The sequence below is a fragment of the Hyaena hyaena genome, unplaced genomic scaffold, assembly GCF_003009895.1.
Source record: "Hyaena hyaena isolate Hyena2069 unplaced genomic scaffold, ASM300989v1 scaffold_149, whole genome shotgun sequence".
Taxonomy (NCBI): domain Eukaryota; kingdom Metazoa; phylum Chordata; class Mammalia; order Carnivora; family Hyaenidae; genus Hyaena; species Hyaena hyaena.
In genome coordinates this window covers 2069935-2087555 of record NW_024080781.1, presented here as the reverse complement: position 1 = coordinate 2087555, position 17621 = coordinate 2069935, and the positions used below count along the sequence as shown (strand labels likewise).

The window sequence follows — 17621 nt, the reverse complement described above, 5'->3', positions numbered from 1 at the left end:
GAAAGAATATGATAACTTCTCAGAAAAGGACCTTAATGATATGGAGAGAAGTACTCTACCTGTAAAGAATTCAAAGTAATACTTATAAAGGTGGTTGCTAAACTCAGGAAAATAATAGATGAACATAGGAGAACATTAACAAAGAGACAGCAAACATAAGTACTAAATAGAAGTCACAAAGCTGAAGAATACAAAGCACTGAATGAAAAATATACTAGAGAGAATCAATAGACTGGATGAAGTAAAAAAAAAAAAAGAAAAGAAAAGAAAGGATCAGTGAGCTATAAGATAAAGCACTGGAATTCACCCAGACAAAGCAGAAAACAAAAAGAATTTTTTAAAGATAATTTAAGGGATATCTAGGCTATCAAGTAGAATAATATTCACATTACTGGGGTCCCAGAAGGTGAAGAGAGAGAGAAGAGGGGCAGAAAACTTACTTAAAGAAATAATGGCTGAAAATTTCCCCAATCTAGGAGGGAAAAAAAAGCAAATATCTAAGTCCAGGAATCCAGAAGAGTTTTAAATAAGATGAACCCAAAGAGAGCTACATTAAGATACATTATAATTAAAATGTAAAAAGTTATGTTCATCTGTTTAGTTTCTTAAATTTCACATATGAATAAAATCATATGGTATTTGTCTTTCACTGACTGACTTATTTTGCTTAGCATAATATTCTCCAACTCTATACACATCGTTGCAAATGGCAAGATTTCATTCTTTTTTATTGTTGAGTAATATTCCATGTTTTCTGTATGCATTCATCAGTTGATGGGCATTTGGGTTCTTCCCATAATTTAGCTATTGTTGATAATACTGTTATAAACACTGGGGTTCATATATCTCTTCCAATCAGGACTTTTTATCCTTTTGCTAAATACCTAGTACTGCAATTGCTGAATCACAGGTGAACATGGGGGATGGGGGAGAGAGGCAAAGCAGGAAACATATTATTAACTATAGAGAAAAAAGCTGAGGGTTACTGGATGGGAAGTGGGCAGGGGTACGGATTAAATAGGTGATGGGTTTTAAGAAGGACATTTGTTGTGATGAGCACTGGGTGTTGTATGTGGTTGATGAGTCACTAAATTCTACCCCTAGAGCTAATATTATGCTGTATGTTAACTAGCTGGAATTTAAATTTAAAAACTTAGGAAAATAAAAAAAAGCATGTCAAAAGTTAAAGATAAACAGAATCTTTTTTTTCCCTTCTCGCTTTTTTTTTTTTTACAAATAGTTTATTGTCAAATTAGTTTCCACATAACACCCAGTGCTCATCCCCACAAGTGTCCTCCTCCATGCCCATCCCTCCCTCCCCCCCACATCCATCAGTCCTCAGTTTTTATCAGCATTCAAGAGTCTCTCATGGTTTGCCACAGAGAATCTTAATTTTAAGAGAGAGAGAGAGAGTGGGGGGGGGGCGGGGAGGGAGGGGTGGAAGGGGGGAGAGAGAGAGAGAGAGAGAGAGAGAGAGAATCATAAGCAGGATCCAAACCCACAATGGAGCCTGACACAGGGCTTGACACAGGAGTCAACCTCAGGAACCATGAGATCATGACCTGAGTCGAAATCAGGAGTCAGACACTTAACCAACTGAACCACCCAGGTGCCCCTAAAGAGAGAATCTTAAAAGCAACAAGAGAAAAGCAAACTGTTATGTACAAGGTAAACCCAATGAGGCTATTAGCAGATTTCTCAGCAGAAATTTGGCAAGCCAGAAGAGAATGGCATGACATATTCAAAGTGCTAAAAAGAAAAAATTTCCAAACAAGAATACTCTACATGATAAGGATATCATTCAGATTTGAAGAAGAGATAGAATTACCAGATAAGCAAAAGCTAAAGGTGTTCACCACTACTAAACTAGCCATATAGTCAATATTATAGGGACCTCTTTAACCTGAAAAGAAAAGGCACTATTAATAACAAGAAGATACACAAAGGTAAAAATCTCACTGGAAAAGGTAAATATTTGGTAAAGGCAGTGGGTTAATCACTTATAAAGCTACTAAGAACACTAAAAGTCAAAGGTAGTAAAATTAACTAAATATACAGCAATTAGCTAAGGGATACACAAAAATAGAAAAATGTAAAAAGTGATAGCAAAAACAGAATGTGGTAGGGGAGTAAAAATGTAGAGTTTTGGAAAGTGTTCAAATTTAAGTTGTTATCAACTTAAAATATACCGTTATATTCACAGGATCATACATGTGAACTGCATGATAACCACAGAACAAAAAATTATAGTAAATATATAAAAAGAAAATAAGGAATCTAAACATAATAGTAAAGAAAGTCATCAAATCAGAAAGGAAGAGAGAAAAGAAAAAAAAAAGAATAGAGAGTAACTATAAAAACAGCCAGAAAACAATTAACAACATGGCAGTAAGTATATACCTATCAATAATTACTTTAAATATAAATGTGCTAGGGCGCCTGGGTGGCTCAGTTGGTTAAGCGTCCAACTTCAGCTCAGGTCATGATCTCAGCTTGTGGGTTTGAGCCCCGCATCGGGCTCTGTGCTGACAGCTAGCTCACAGCCTGGAGCTTGCTTCGGATTCTATGTCTCCCTCTCTCTCTCTGCCCTTCCCCCGCTCATGCTCTATCTCTCTCTGTCTCAAAAATAAATAGAAAACGTTAAAAATTTTTGAAAAAAATAAATAAATATAAATGTGCTAAATTCTCTCATCAAAAGACATAGAGCGTTTAACTATGTTAAAAGCCAAAACCAAACACAAACACACAAACAAAAAAACAAGACACATGTATATACTGACTACAAGAGACATATTTTAAAAAACTTTTTTTTTTTTTTTCTTTGAGAAAGACAGACAGCGTGAGCAGGGGAGGGTCAGAGAGAGGGAGACACAGAATCAAAGGCAGGCTCCAGGCTCTGGAGCTAGGTGTCAGTACAGAGCCCAACGTGGGGCTTGACCCTCGAACCGTGAGATCATGACCTGAGCTGAAGTCAGATGCTTAACCAACTGAGCCACCCACGTGCCCCTATGAGAGACACATTTTATAAGACTCACAGACACTGAAAGTGAAGAGATGGAAAAACATATTCCATGCAAATTGAAATAAAAAGAAACCTGGTATATTTATACTCAGACAAAATAGACTTTAAAACAAAGAATGCAATAAAAGACAAAGGGAGCACTACATAATGATAACCCAGGAACACCAAAATATATAAAGCAAATATTAGCAGATCTAAGGGGAGAAATTGACAGCAGTACAATAATAGTCAGAGATTTTAACACCCATCTTATATCAACAGATAGATCATCCAGATAGAAAACAAATAAGGAAACACTGACCTTAAGCAACATATTAGACCAAATAAACTTATAGATATATACAGAATATTTTATACAAAATCAGCAAAACAAACATGCTTCTCTAGCAGCATATGGAACATTGTCCAAGAGAGATCACATATTACACCACAAAAGAAATTTCAATAAGTTCAAGAAAACTGAAATCATCTCAAACATCTTTTCTAACCACAGTAATCTAAAATTGAAAAAATTAATTTTTTATTAATTTAAAAAATTTTTAAAAATTAATGTTTTATTTATTTCTGAGAGATAGAGAAAGAGAGACAGCATGAGGAGGGGAGAGTCAGAGAGAGAGGGAGACACAGAACCCGAAACAGGCTTCAGACTCTGAGCTAGCTGTCGGCACAGAGCCCAGCATAGCACATAGCATTAATGTGTTAATATTTAATAAAACATTTAAAAAAATTTTTAAAAGAACATCCTACTAAAGAATGAATGGGTTAACTAGGAAACTAAAGAAGAAATAAAAGAAAATAATGGAAGTCAATGAAAATGAAAATATGACAGCTCAAACCCTTTGGGATGAAGCAAAGTCAGTCCTAAGAGGGAAGTATACTGCAATTCAGACCTACCTCAAGAATCAAGAAAGGTCCCAAATATGCAATCTAACCTTATACCTAAAAATGAAAGATAAAAATGATATGGTCATCTCAGTAGATACATAAAAAACATTTGACAAAACTCAATATCCAATTATGATAAAAACCCTCAACAAAGTGAATATAGAAAGAACATAGATCAACCTAATAAAAGCCATATATAACAAACCCACAGAAAATCTTACTCAACAGAGAAAACCTGCAAGCTTTTACTCTAAGATTAGGAAAAAGGCAAGGATGGCCTCTATTCCCAGTTTTGTTCAACATAGTATTGGAAGTTCTAGCCACAGCCATTAGGTAAGATAAAGAAATAAAAGACATACAAATTGAAAAGAGAGTAAAACTGTTGCTATTTGCAGATGACATGATAAAACCCTCAGTATTACACACATGTGAGCGCACACATACACACACACACAATCTGTTAGAATAAGTAAATTCAAGGAAGTTATAGGATATAAAATTAATATAAAGAAATCTGTGGCATTTCTATACATTCATAATTGACTATCAGAAAGATAAATCAAGAAAACAATCTCATGTACATTCACACCATAAAGAGTAATATACCTAGGAATAAATGTAACCAAAGACATTAAAGACCTGTACATTGAAAACTATGAGACATTAATGAATGACACTGAAGACACAAATAAATAGAAAGAAAGTCTATGCTGATGGAATGGAAAAACACATATTGTCTATATTATACAAAGCAATTTACAGAAATAATGCAATCTTTATCAAGCTTCCAACGACATTTTTCACAGAACTAAAAGAAATAATTCTAAAATTTGTATGGAACCACATAAGACCCTGGAAAGCCAAAACAATCTTGAGAAAGAGGTAAAACACTGCCTGGTTTCAAACTATAATACAAAGCTATGTTATGTTATTAACACAAAAGAAAGCTGGAGTAGCTATACTTATATCAGACAAACTGGACTTTAAATTAAAGACAATAACAAGAGACGAAGAAGAGCACTACATAATAATTACAGGGTCCATCCATCAGGAAGAACTAACTATCATAAATGTCTACGCACCGAATATGGGAGCACCTAAATATCTAAAACAATTAATCACAAACAGAAACAAGCTTATAGATAAGAATGTGCTAATAGCAGGGGACTTTAATACTCCGCTTACAGCAATGGATAGGTCAACCAGACAGAAAATCACTAAAGAAATAATGGACTTGAAAGATACATCGGACCAGATGGATCTGACGGATATATTTAGAAATTTACATCCTGAGGCCAGGGAATTTACTTTCTTCTCAAGTGCGCATAGCACATTCTCCAAGATAGATCACATACTGGGACATAAAACAGCCCTCAGTAAATATAAAAGAATTGAGATCATACCATGAACACTGTCAGATCATAATGCTTTGAAACTTGAAATCAATCACAGGAAGAAGTCTGGAAAACCTCCAAAAACATGGAGGTTAAAGAACACCCCACTAAAGAATGAATGGGCCAATCAGGCAATGAGAGATGAAATTAAAAAATATATGGAAGCAGACACACAAATCAATGGTACAGAACACAAAGCCCAATAAACAATGGCTATATGGTCAATTAATTTATAGCAAAGAAGACAAGAACATATAATGGAGAAACAAAAGTCTCTTCATTAAAAGGTGTTGGGAAAAATGGACAGCTGCAAAAAGAATGAAACTGGACCACTGTCTTACACCCTACACAAAGATTATCTCAAAATGTATTAAGAACATTAGCGTAAGACCCAAACCATAAACCTCATAAAGAAAACGTAGATGGTAAGCTTCTTGACGTTCATCTTAACAATGATTTGGGATTAGATGCCAATGAAAGACAAAAGTAAAAATCAGCAAATGAGACTGCATCAAATTAAGAAGCAAAGAAAGTCATCAACAAAACAAAAAGGCAACCTGGAGAAGGTATATGTAAGATAAGGAATTAATATCCAAATTACATAAATAACTCACATGCCTCAATAACAAAAAGGCAAGAATCAATCTGAATAAAAAATGGGCAGAAGATCTAAGTAGACATTTTCCCAACAAAGACTTATACATGGCCAACAGGCACATGAAAAGGTGCTCAATCTCACTAATTATTAGGGAAATGCAAATTGAAATGACAATGAGATATCACCTTATGCCTGTCAAAATGGCTATTATCAAAACACAGGAAAAAACAAATGCTGGTGAGGATGTGGAGAAAAGAGAAAGAACCCTCATGTACTGTTGATGAGAACATAAGTCACTATGGAAATTTCTATGGAAGTTCCTCAAAAATTTTTAAAAAGTGGTACCATATGATCCAGCAATTCCACTACTGGGTATCAAACTGAAGAAAACAAAAACACAAATTGAAAAAGATATATGCAACCCCATATTCACTGCAGCATTATTTACAATAGCCAAGATATGGAAAAAAAACTAAGCATGAATGCATGGATAAAATGAATGGATGGGTTAAAAAGAATGCATGGGTTAAATAAATACATCAGTGCAATGACAGGAATGCACCTTGACAATACCATGCTAAGTGAAATAATTCACAAAGAGGAAGACAAGTATCTCATGATTTCACGTGCATGTAGAAACTAAAAATCAAAACAAACAAAACAAAACAAAATGTGGATTCATAGACACAGAGAACAGATTGGTGATAGCCAGAGGAGAGGGAAGTTGAGGGCAAGAAATAGGTGAAGAGGATTGAGAAGTATAAAGTTCCAGTTATAAAATACGTACTTACATGGGGATGCAAGGTACAGCATGGGGAATAAGGCCAATATTTTATTAATAGTTGTAGGGTAACAAATGGCAACCAGACTTAGTGTGGTAGCTGTTTCATAATGTATATAAATGTCAAATAATGATGTTGTACATCTGGAACTAATATAATACTGCATGTCAATTACAACTCAATAAATTAAAAAATTAATTAAAGTTTATATTTCAATGCATTAGAATATATGAGATTAATTTGCATTAAAATATTAACTTTAATCTGCATATTGATTTTGCAAATATTGGTAACTTTTCATTAGGCAATTTCCTAGCTTCCTGTTATTTGACCCCTTTATCCTTGGATAAATTGTGAAAAGACCAATTATTAAACTTCAAGGTTTCATTTCATTGTCTCATGATTACATGGAGTCTATTTGGGTTAAAAAAAAAATATATATATATATATAGAGAGAGAGAGAGAGAGAAGTCTTTGAGTCACAATTGGATTACTAGAATGGTAACTATATGTATCATTTAAATTTCCTCTATTAATAAAAGATAAGTATGCAATTTAAGTTTCTTCCCAGCTCCTTAGTCATTCAGTAAGAATAAACATACACCTTAACTCTATTTTGGTAATGGATAGATAATGGCCTAATTACTCAGTAATCATTTGAAAACAGGAGCAGAATAGAAGAAGAAACCTACACACTTCCAAAGAATTAGGGATAAAGTAAATGCATTCTTAAATATAATAGTGAGTGATGGTGTCAGTTGAGTGTTTATGATGAGTATGGGTGGCTCAAAAATAAAGGAGAGAAATGAAGAAAGAAATGTCACATCAGGGACAATTTCTATCACTTATCTGCCAGCACCCCTCGCCAATGCATACACAGTCTCATATACACACATACACACTCATATACATATACCTTGTATGAGTATTAACAGTCACGACACAGTTGCCCAAGGGCCCTTTTGGACGTTTTCCTCCTTTTTTTTTTTTTAACAATTTTAATTTTTTTTGGTATGTTTTATTTATTTCTGAGAGAGAAAGAGAGAGAGAGAGAGCAGGGGAGGGTCAGAGAGAGGGGGAGACACAGAATCTGTAGCAGGCTCCAGGCTCTGAGCTAGCTGTCAGCACAGAGCCCGACGCAGGGCTTGAACCCACAAACTATGAGATCATGACCTGAGCCGAAGTTCAACGCTTAACCGACTGAGCCACCCAGGTGCCCTATGTATAATTACATATAATATAATGCATGGATCTTAAGTTTACAACTTGATGAGTTTTGACAAATGTATACATCTATGGAACCACCAACCCAATTAAGATACAGAACATTTCTCACTTCAGAAAGTCCTTTATTCCTTTTTCCAGTCAATCAGTCCCTCCTGTGATGGTTAATTTTAAATGTCAACTTGACTGGGATAAAGTGTCCAGATATTTGGTCAAACATTATTCTGGATATTTCTGTAAGGGTGTTTTGGGGTGAAATTTACATTTAAATTAGTGGACTTTGAGTAAAGCAGATTGTCCTCCATAATGTGACTGGGCCTCATTCAATTAGCTGAAGTTGAAGTTGAATCAGTTTGTTCTATCACTGAATAGAACTAAGGACTGACCTCCCTCAAGCACGAGAGTTTTCTCCAGCAGACTGCCTTTGGAGCAAAATCAGAACTTCAGACTTCATCTGCAAATCACCTCTTCCTGGTTCTCCAGAAGACTGCATTCAGACTCCAACTGCAGCTCCTTCTGGAGACTCTGGCTTGCTGGCCTCCTCCATTAGAGTTTACATGAGCCAATTCCAATAAACAAACAATGAAATAAATGTAAACATAAAATATATATTCATCCTATTGGATTTTTTAAATTATTATTATTGTTTACAAATAGTTTATTGTCAAGTTGGTTTCCATATAATACCCAGTGCTCATCCCCACAAGTGCCCTCCTCCATGCCCATCTCCCCCCTCCCCCCACATCCATCAGTCTTCAGTTTGTTCTCAGTATTCAAGAGTCTTTCATAGTTTGCCTCTCTCCCTTTCCCCCACTATTTCCTCCCTTCTTCTTCCCCTTGGTCCTCCGTTAAGTTCCTCCTAATCCTCCTATACGAGCAAACATATGATATTTGTCCTTCTCTGCCTGACTTATTTTGCTCAGCATAACTCCCTCAAGGTCCATCCATGTTGCTACACATGGCCAGATTTCATTTTTGTGGTATTTCCATCCTATTGTTTCTGTTCCTATGGAGAATCCAGTACATCCCTTTCATGCAATAACCAATTTCTCTTATAACCAAACAACATTCTTACTTATAATTTTCCTCTGTATTAATAGCTTCTCTCCTGACATTTACCCAAACACAATCTTCTCATAGCAATACTAAAGAATGGAAGTTAGCATACTATTTAAATAAATTATTTTTTGCTTTTTTAAAAGTTAGGTTCATTATAGTATAATTTCCCTATAGGAAAATTCACTCTTTTCAGATGGATCTTGATAAATACATGCATATAGATGTATAACCACTATAACAATCAAGATACAGAGTATTTCCATCATGCCCCAAAGTTTCTAATGCTCCTTAATAGTCAATTCTCTCTTCCTATCCCCAGGTGCCAACAACCACTAATCTAATTCCTATCCCTATAGTCTTCTTTTTCCAGAATGTCATACAAACGAAATTATACCATATAATAGCCTTTTGTGTATTTTTTTTCACTTAGCATAATTCAACCATGTTGACCTGTGTGAGTAATTTCTTTTTATTGCTGAATTCCACTGTGTGGATGTACCACAACTTGATGATCCATTCATTGGTTTGTGAGCATTTGGACTATTTCTAGTTTTTAGTGATTATAAAACTGCTGTATGCATTCTCACAAAGGCCTTCATACAAATACATATTTTTATTTCTTGTTTAAATACCTAGGCATAGAATTTCTAGGTCAAATGGCAAATGTGTGGTTAACTTTGTCAGAAACTACCAAACTATTCTGCAAAGTCGCTGTACCATTTTACATTCCCAGCTGCAATACACAAGTGTTCTGGCTGCTCTGCATCCTTGCTGGGACTTTGCAGTGTCAGGTTTCTAAGAGCCATTGTAATAGGTGTGTACTGCTCACTGCTCTATCTTTGTGGTTTTAATTTGCACTTCCTTAATAACTGAAGATGTGGAGCATCTTTTCATGTGTTTCTTTGCTATCTGTAGTAGCTAGCATCTATGATTTCCCCTCCCACCCTTACCATATGATCCGGAGATACTGGTATTCACATCTCTATGTCGTACTCTCCCAAATTTAACAGACCTGTGTAACAAGTAGTATATTCTGGAACTGATACTGTGTAACTTCTAATGCTACATCATAATAGTCTCACTTTGAGGTAAGCCAGCTGCCATGTAATAAGGGAATTCAAAAATACCTATGGAGAGATCCACATAGTGAAGAACTCGGGTATCCTGATAATAGCCAACACCAACTTGCCACCCATGTGACTCAACCATATTGAAGGCAGATCTGCTAGCCCTCAGGTAAGGCTTCAGATGAATGCAGCCCCAGCCAACATCTTGGCTACAACTTCAATGAAAACCACAACTCTAGCTAAGCTGCTTCTGATTTTTTGACCTACAAACACTGTAAGATAAATGTTTATTTTTTAAGCCAGTAAGTTGTTTAGTAAATTGTTAAGCAGTAATAATTAACACACCATCAACATATTTTCTTCGGTACTTCCCAAACCTTTAGTCTATTTTTAAAAATGGGTTGTCTTCCTACTGAGTTAAAAGAGTTCTTCATATACTTTGGTATAAATTGTTTATAAGGTGTTCTTCAAATATTTTCTTCCAGATTTTGTTTTTTTAATTTTCTTAACAGAATCTTTCAAGAGAATAAATTTTATATTTTGATGAGGTATAATTTGTGTGAGTGTGAGACAGAGAGAGACAGAGAGGGAAAGTTTCATGCTTTTAGTGTTATAGCTAAGAAATCTTGGCCTAATGTAAACTCACACGTGTTTTTTTTTTCCATGTTTCCTTTTAGAAGTTTTATAAATTTAGATTTTACTTTTAGATGTGTAATTCATTTTTGATTTTTTTAAATATATGATGTGAATTCATTTCTTGAAAGTCTAATTTTTCCAGCACCATTTCTTAGAAAGACCTTTCTTTATATATATGCTAGGAAGCTTTGTAAAAACAAATCAATTGATTAATACTCTATTGTATATATAAATCAATTTAGAGAGAATTGACATTTTAACAGTTTTGATTCCACTGGTGCATGAACATGATATATCTCCCCATTTATTGAAATGTTCTTTGAATTCTCTTATTAACAATTTATAACTTTCAACATAAAAATTTTACACATATTTTATTAGATTTATTCTTATGCATTTTATATTTTGGTGCAATATTAGTGGCAGTGTTTATTAATTTCAAATTTTAATTTTCCATTGTCAATGTAGACAAATGCAGTTGAGTTTTATATTTTGACCTTTTATCTTGTGACCTTAATAAAGTCACTTATAAGTTTTCGTAGCTTGGGTGCCTGGGTAGCTCTGACTTTGTTCAGGTTACGACCTTGTTGTTTTGTAGGTTCAAGACCTGCCTCAGGCTCTGTGCTGACAGCTCAGGCCATGGAGCCTGCCTTGGATTCTGTGTGCATGTCTCTCTGCCTCTCTCTCAAAATAAATAAACATAAAAAAAATTTTAATATATGTTTTAGTAGCTTTTGTTGTAGATTTTTGGGCATTTTCTATTTAGATAATTATGTCACCTATAAATAAAAATAACATTTCTTCCTTTCTAATCTATGTGGCATTTATTTCTCTTTTTTAGTTAAAATTTTTTTAATGTTTCCTTATTTTGAGATAGAGAGTATGAGTGGGGAAGGGGCAGAGAGAGTGGGAGACACAAAATCCAAAGCAGGATCCAGGCTCTGAGCTATCAGCACAGAGCCTTACCTGGGGCTACAACTGTAAGAACACGACCTGAGCCAAAGTTGGACGCTTAACGGACTGAGCCACCCAGGCACACCTGTATGGCATTTATTTCTTTATCTTACCCTATTGTATCAGCTAGGACTGCCAGTACAATGTTATATAGGAATGATGAGAGCAGACACTTTCGAACTCTTGGGTGAAGATATTCAGTCTTTTAACATTAGGTAAACTACAAGCAGTAGACTTTTATATTTATACCCATTATGAAGGTGAGGAAATCTCTTTCTGTTTCTCATTTGCTGAGAGTTCTTTAATGATGGATGTTAAATTTTTCCAAATGTTTTTACTGCATCTACTAAATGATCAAGTTTTTTTCTTTGTTGATATTGTAATTTACATTTATTGATTTTTTTCAATGCTGAACTAATCCAGCTGCTTTTAAACACCCTACACAGTATAACCTCACATATTCTACCATATTTTGCACAAGGTGCAATCATAAACCCTAATCTGTGGTACCTCACTATCCTTCTTAACTGATGCACATCCTTTGACCCACATTGCTCTTTTTCCTTTACCTATCTGGATACCTGTTTTCCTTCAAGGTCAAGTCTAATTTCACCTCCTCCATGATTCTGTCTCTAGTTATCTAAATTCCTTTCCAGGGGCCAATCATTGGATGTGAGCCCTCTTCCAATTCATTTTTCATTAGCAGAAGCCATGTCCAGAAGAGGAAGAAACTGCTAGGGATGAGGGGATAGAGATTAGAGTCAGTGGAAGAAAGTAGTGATGAGGCAAGGTGGCATAATATTTGAGTATCACAATTGGTATTTTTCTCCTAGTACAATAATACAGGGAATTTCTTGTTCTAGTTCTGGGGAGATTCCAGTAATGTTATGCTCATAGATAATCCTCCTCCCACCCTTACTGCTCTTGGAACAATTCTGGAAGACTGTGCTCCTTTATTTCTGGTGGAAATGCAAAGATAAAAAGAACCTCCTGTTTCTCTGAAAATCCTTTGTAAAAATATGTATAAATGAGTAAGATAAAATGTTAGATTTATTCGCTCAGTAAATGCTCAGCAGTACCTTGTGTGAAACAGTGTGTTAAGCTTTGTAGGAGATATAAAAATAAACTCTATTTGACATATCTAAATTTAAATTACATATAAAATCTGTATATACTTATACTTTCTTGTATTGAAATCTCTATTTCTTTGTAGTCGCCACCTCAGACACTCTCAGCTTCCTTCTACCCATGGAAAACGTGCTATCCAATATACAAATATTAAAATATATGGTCACATAAATATTATTAACATCAATTTAACAGTATTTTGAATAGTTTTACCCAACTAGTTCCATTATCAAACAATTGAGAAATATAATCTTTAATTTGTAAAAGTAATTTTGAATATTTTCTCATAATTTCTGAATAGGAAAGCCATTTGAAATGTAGCCAACTGGAGTTCATTAAAAATTAAAAATGAAAAGCATCTTGGTTAAAGCTGGCTTTTTGAATTAAAACCATATGGGAGCTCTGAACAGTGCAACTTTTGGCACTGTCAAGATTTCTTGTGATGAAACTGGCACCTGTTTTCATGGAAGTATTTTGCCACCTATGCATTTGGACATTATCAGCTTCAGCCTTAATAACAGTCTCCAGATGATTATTAAATTATGTAGGTAAGGAACTTCAAGTTGTTAAATATTCCTTTTTAAAATGTATTTGTCTTAGGATGGCAGACATAGTACAGTGTAATTGCCTGGGAAAACAGAAATCACCAAATATTGGACTAGTACCACCCCCACTAAGATCAGAATCTTAAGAGACAACAGTAAAACTTTGGTGATTTCCATGCTCCAAGATGAAAAACAAAGAAGATAGTCTTATACTGTAAATGATAGTGGGGATTTTTCTCCCTTATATTAGAACTCAACTGATCAAAATAAAGCTGGAATTTACAGTACTCTATGGTCAAAATAAAATGTATGCCTTGAACTACAAACACAAGTTGAATGCAATAGGAATTATAGAGTAGAATACTTGATGAATCCCAGTTTTATGTTACTCACAATCAAATTCTGTGTGCAAGTCTTAATTTTATCTTGAATAATTTAGGAGCCATCTGCATGAGAATGCCTGTGTATTCCCCTTTCTTCTATTCTCTGATACTCTGGGTTTTGGTATGTTTTTCTAGTTAAGCCTTGTCAGCATAAAGTAAACAATTTATTAGTTTTAGTAAAGATGTGATGGTAGAAGAATAAACAGCATAAAACACTTTATGAAAGGAATGTTTTCAAAGTATACTGCTATATGAAGACTTTTCTTCAGTGCCTGTTTATAAATCATCCATGAAAAAGTACACTACTGCCCCCTCCTTACCCACAGGTCATGAAGACCCCAAGTAGGTGCCTGTAACAGGAGATAGATAGTACTGAACCTGTGCATACATTGTTTTCCCTATACATCTATACATACATACATATCTACGATAAAGTTTAATTTATAAATTCTAGCACAGTAATGAATTAACCACCATTATTAATAATAAAATATAAGAATATATTCTAATAATAACAATATATTCTAATATGTGAATGTGGTATCTCTCTCTCTTTCTCTCTCTCAAAATCTCTTATTGTACTGTGCCCACTCTTCTTCTTGTGATGTCGCCATAAAATAAAATACCTACATGATGAGATGAAGTGAAATGAATGATGTAGGCATTGTGATGTAGCTTTAGGTCCTACTGACATTCTGAGAAGTCAGAAGGAGGGTCATCTGCTTCCAGACTGTGGCTGACCATGGGTAACGGAAAGTACGGAAAGCAAAACCAGATAAGGGAGGACTCCTGTATAAACAGTCCAGAGTACTGGAGCTAAAAGGGAATGCAGGAAATACCCAGACAGAAGAAGAGTATCTTGTTCACCTTTTGCCAGGTCCCACAGACTATACCAAGGAACTGCCTCTATAGACACACAGAAGTCTTTCCTCTGTATAACCCCTGATCCTTCTTTGTCCCTCTTCATACAAAGACATTGCAAGATGTGTTTGCTGTCTATTTTGAGAATATTCACATCTCCTATAGAAGACAGGAAAAGCAAATGGAATCAATAAAACTCGAGAAACATTAAACATAGTAAGTATAAGAGTAGCTTGTGAGACACAAGAAAAACTCATATGTTAAGCATAGACACTAAGTTGATAACACGTGAAATTTGGTAGACATAAATAAAAAAAGGCCACTAGTGACAAACATGGGTAGAGATGGAAAGATCAAAGACATCAAATACTGGTGTGGCACATGAGATACCAAATCTTAATGTTCTACTAATGTTTTACATATGTCCATAAGATTTTTAATTACCCTCCATCTCTTGGTGACACCAATTCTGGCTCATGTGTCTTCTGCCTGAGAACATGCAGATAAGAGTCTACAACTGCTTAGGCAAGCCACTGGACAAGCTATAGCTGTGGTCAGAGATATTTGTCCCTGTGTCTCCCATACACAAGCATTTACTGACTTCAAGAACTTTCCATTTGCTGAGTTCCTTGCTCAGTCCCAATACTGGTCCTTTTAATCACACTAACAGTGGGAAAGCTGACAAGGTAGAGAGAAGGATAAGACAGAAGGATAAGATAGAAATCACATCTTGTGGTCCTTCTAACCCTCTACCCCTTCCTATGTTAACCTATCCCATCTTTTTTCCCTGCTTCTTATTCTTTGCTTTATGTTGATTCAATAAATGATGAGCTTTGATAATTTTAGTTTAGTCTCTAAGTATTTCTGTTCTGTGGCCTTTAGGAAAGCTTCTCTGATTGTATACACGTAGACTTCTATTAAATCAAAGCAATTTTCCAAGTGACACCCCATTCCCAATCACCTCCAAGTTTGACTCTCAACTTTGCTGTACTGGCAGGTATTCAAGGATATCAGAAGTCTCTCAATGCTTTTGAGCTCCCCAGACTTAAAACCTTTTGCTGTCTTCTACACCTAAACAAGTGCCTCCCTATACTTGAGACATCTGTGAGTAGATTAATTTTCATTACATAAACTCTCATTTTTGTCTGACCTTCAGGTTGTCATTTTTCTCTTTTATTTCATCAGGAATAATTTCTCTAGGCTATTACTTGAAAATTTTGTATTGTAATTGAGAGTGTTCCTCCACCTCCTGTCCCAGTCACCCAGTTCTCTCTTCCACAGACATCAGATATTTTCAGCTTTTTTAGTAGGAGAAAGTAGACAAAATAGATTGACTCAAGTCACTCAGCCAAATTTAATTTTTACACTGCACAAGTCTGGTGAGGACAAAAGGAAATAACCAATTTCCATTGAAAAATATTTAATATATTATTAAGAATAAAGTAATTATAAAAATAGTTAAAAGTTGTTTGGAACTCTGAATTAGGTAATTTTCAAACTATGTTTTGTTGATAATCACTGAAACTCCTTGAGAAGTAAATATCATACTAGATGTGTGGCCACTGACAAGTTCCTCAACCCCTCTGTGCCTTAGTTTCCTCATCTCATAAAAATAAAAAATAACAAAAGTGCCTATCTCATAGGGTTGTTGTAAAGTATTAAAACAACAAACACGTGAAAAGTGCTTGGAATAAATCCCTACCTAGCACTTAACCATTTCAATCTCTTATATTGTAAATTGTGCATATCTTTTTATTTATTTCTGTCATGTTCATCTTTAGAAAAGAATAAATAGCACTGTACATATTCACTATTTATAAAAAATGTAGACCAGTTTTAAAGACAATAATACTTAGTATTAGACTTCATTGAACTCTTGTTATATTTCAGGCATTCTACAAAGTACTTTATCTAGATAATCTCTTTTAATGCTCAAAACAACCTTATGTTGTTGTGATACATTATTATGATATATTTGATATACTATTATCTCCTTTTAGCAGATAAGAACATAGAGACTTATCATGATTAATTAGTTTGCCCAAGGTCACACAGTTAACAAATATAGCCAAGACTTACACTAGTGAGTTTATACATTTGTCTCTCTGGATTCCACAGTGTTATTAATATTGGATTTTAGCACCCTGTGCCAAACTTCTTAAAATATGTCCCCACTCTATAATTTGCCTCTTAGTTTCATTTATATAACTTGCAACACAGAAATATTTCATTTTTATGTAGTAATATCTAACAATGTTTTACAGTTTCCTTCACTGTTTTTATGGTTAGAAAAGTCATTCCCCACCCCCAAGATAACATAGTCTGCAGTGCTTTCTAGTTGTTTTAGAGTATTTCTTTATTTACATATTTAACTTATTGATGAACTTGGTATTTCTTTTTTTTGTTTTAAGTTTATTTATTTATTCTGAGAGAGCATATGCACACACAAATGTACACAGGAGCAGAGGAAGAGCAGAGAGAGGGTGAGAGAGAACCCCAAGCTAGCTCTGGACTATCAGTGCCACTATTTTTGTTTTTATTATTAGGTTAGGAATAACTTGTTTTTATCTCCATTAAATTAACTAATTGTCCTTTCTATTACAATATGTGAATTCATCATAATCACACAAATTGAAGATGTATTTTTTTGCTTATAAATTTAAATTACAGCAATTTAAAAACATACTCTACTATGATAATGTTATTAAAGCATCATTTTTGTACAGAAAATTTTATATCTGCACTTTAAATTAAAAATCTCTCAAGAATATGTTAATTCCAAGGAGCTCCTGGGTAGCTCAGTTGGCTGAGCATCTGATTCTTGATTTTGTATCAAGTCATGATCTTGAGGTTTGTGATTATCAAGCCCTGTATAAGGTTCGCAATAACTACATGAACCCAGCTTGGGATTCTCTCTATCCCTCTCACTCTGCCCTTCTACCCCCAAATAAACAAACAAACAAACATTAAAAAAGAATATGCTAATTCCCAAAAAAGGTAAGAAAAATAATAAACCATCCATGTCCCTGTGTTATGCAATATGATGGTGGCACCTACAGCATAGTACTATGTATTCTAGAAAA

General features: G+C 34.6%; 1 long non-coding RNA gene across 3 annotated transcripts in view; it reads left to right on the top strand.

Moving 5' to 3' along the window:
- The first annotated feature begins 10088 nt into the window (after positions 1-10088).
- LOC120236223 overlaps positions 10089-17621 on the top strand; it is an 80426-nt gene continuing 72893 nt past the window's right edge. For 2 of the 3 annotated variants that reach the window (XR_005529605.1, XR_005529606.1), the window contains exon 1: positions 10089-10200. This is a non-coding gene — a long non-coding RNA (uncharacterized LOC120236223). Of the gene's footprint in view, positions 10201-15535; positions 15643-17621 lie in introns of all 3 variants that reach the window. The other variant, XR_005529607.1, reaches the window with a different exon arrangement.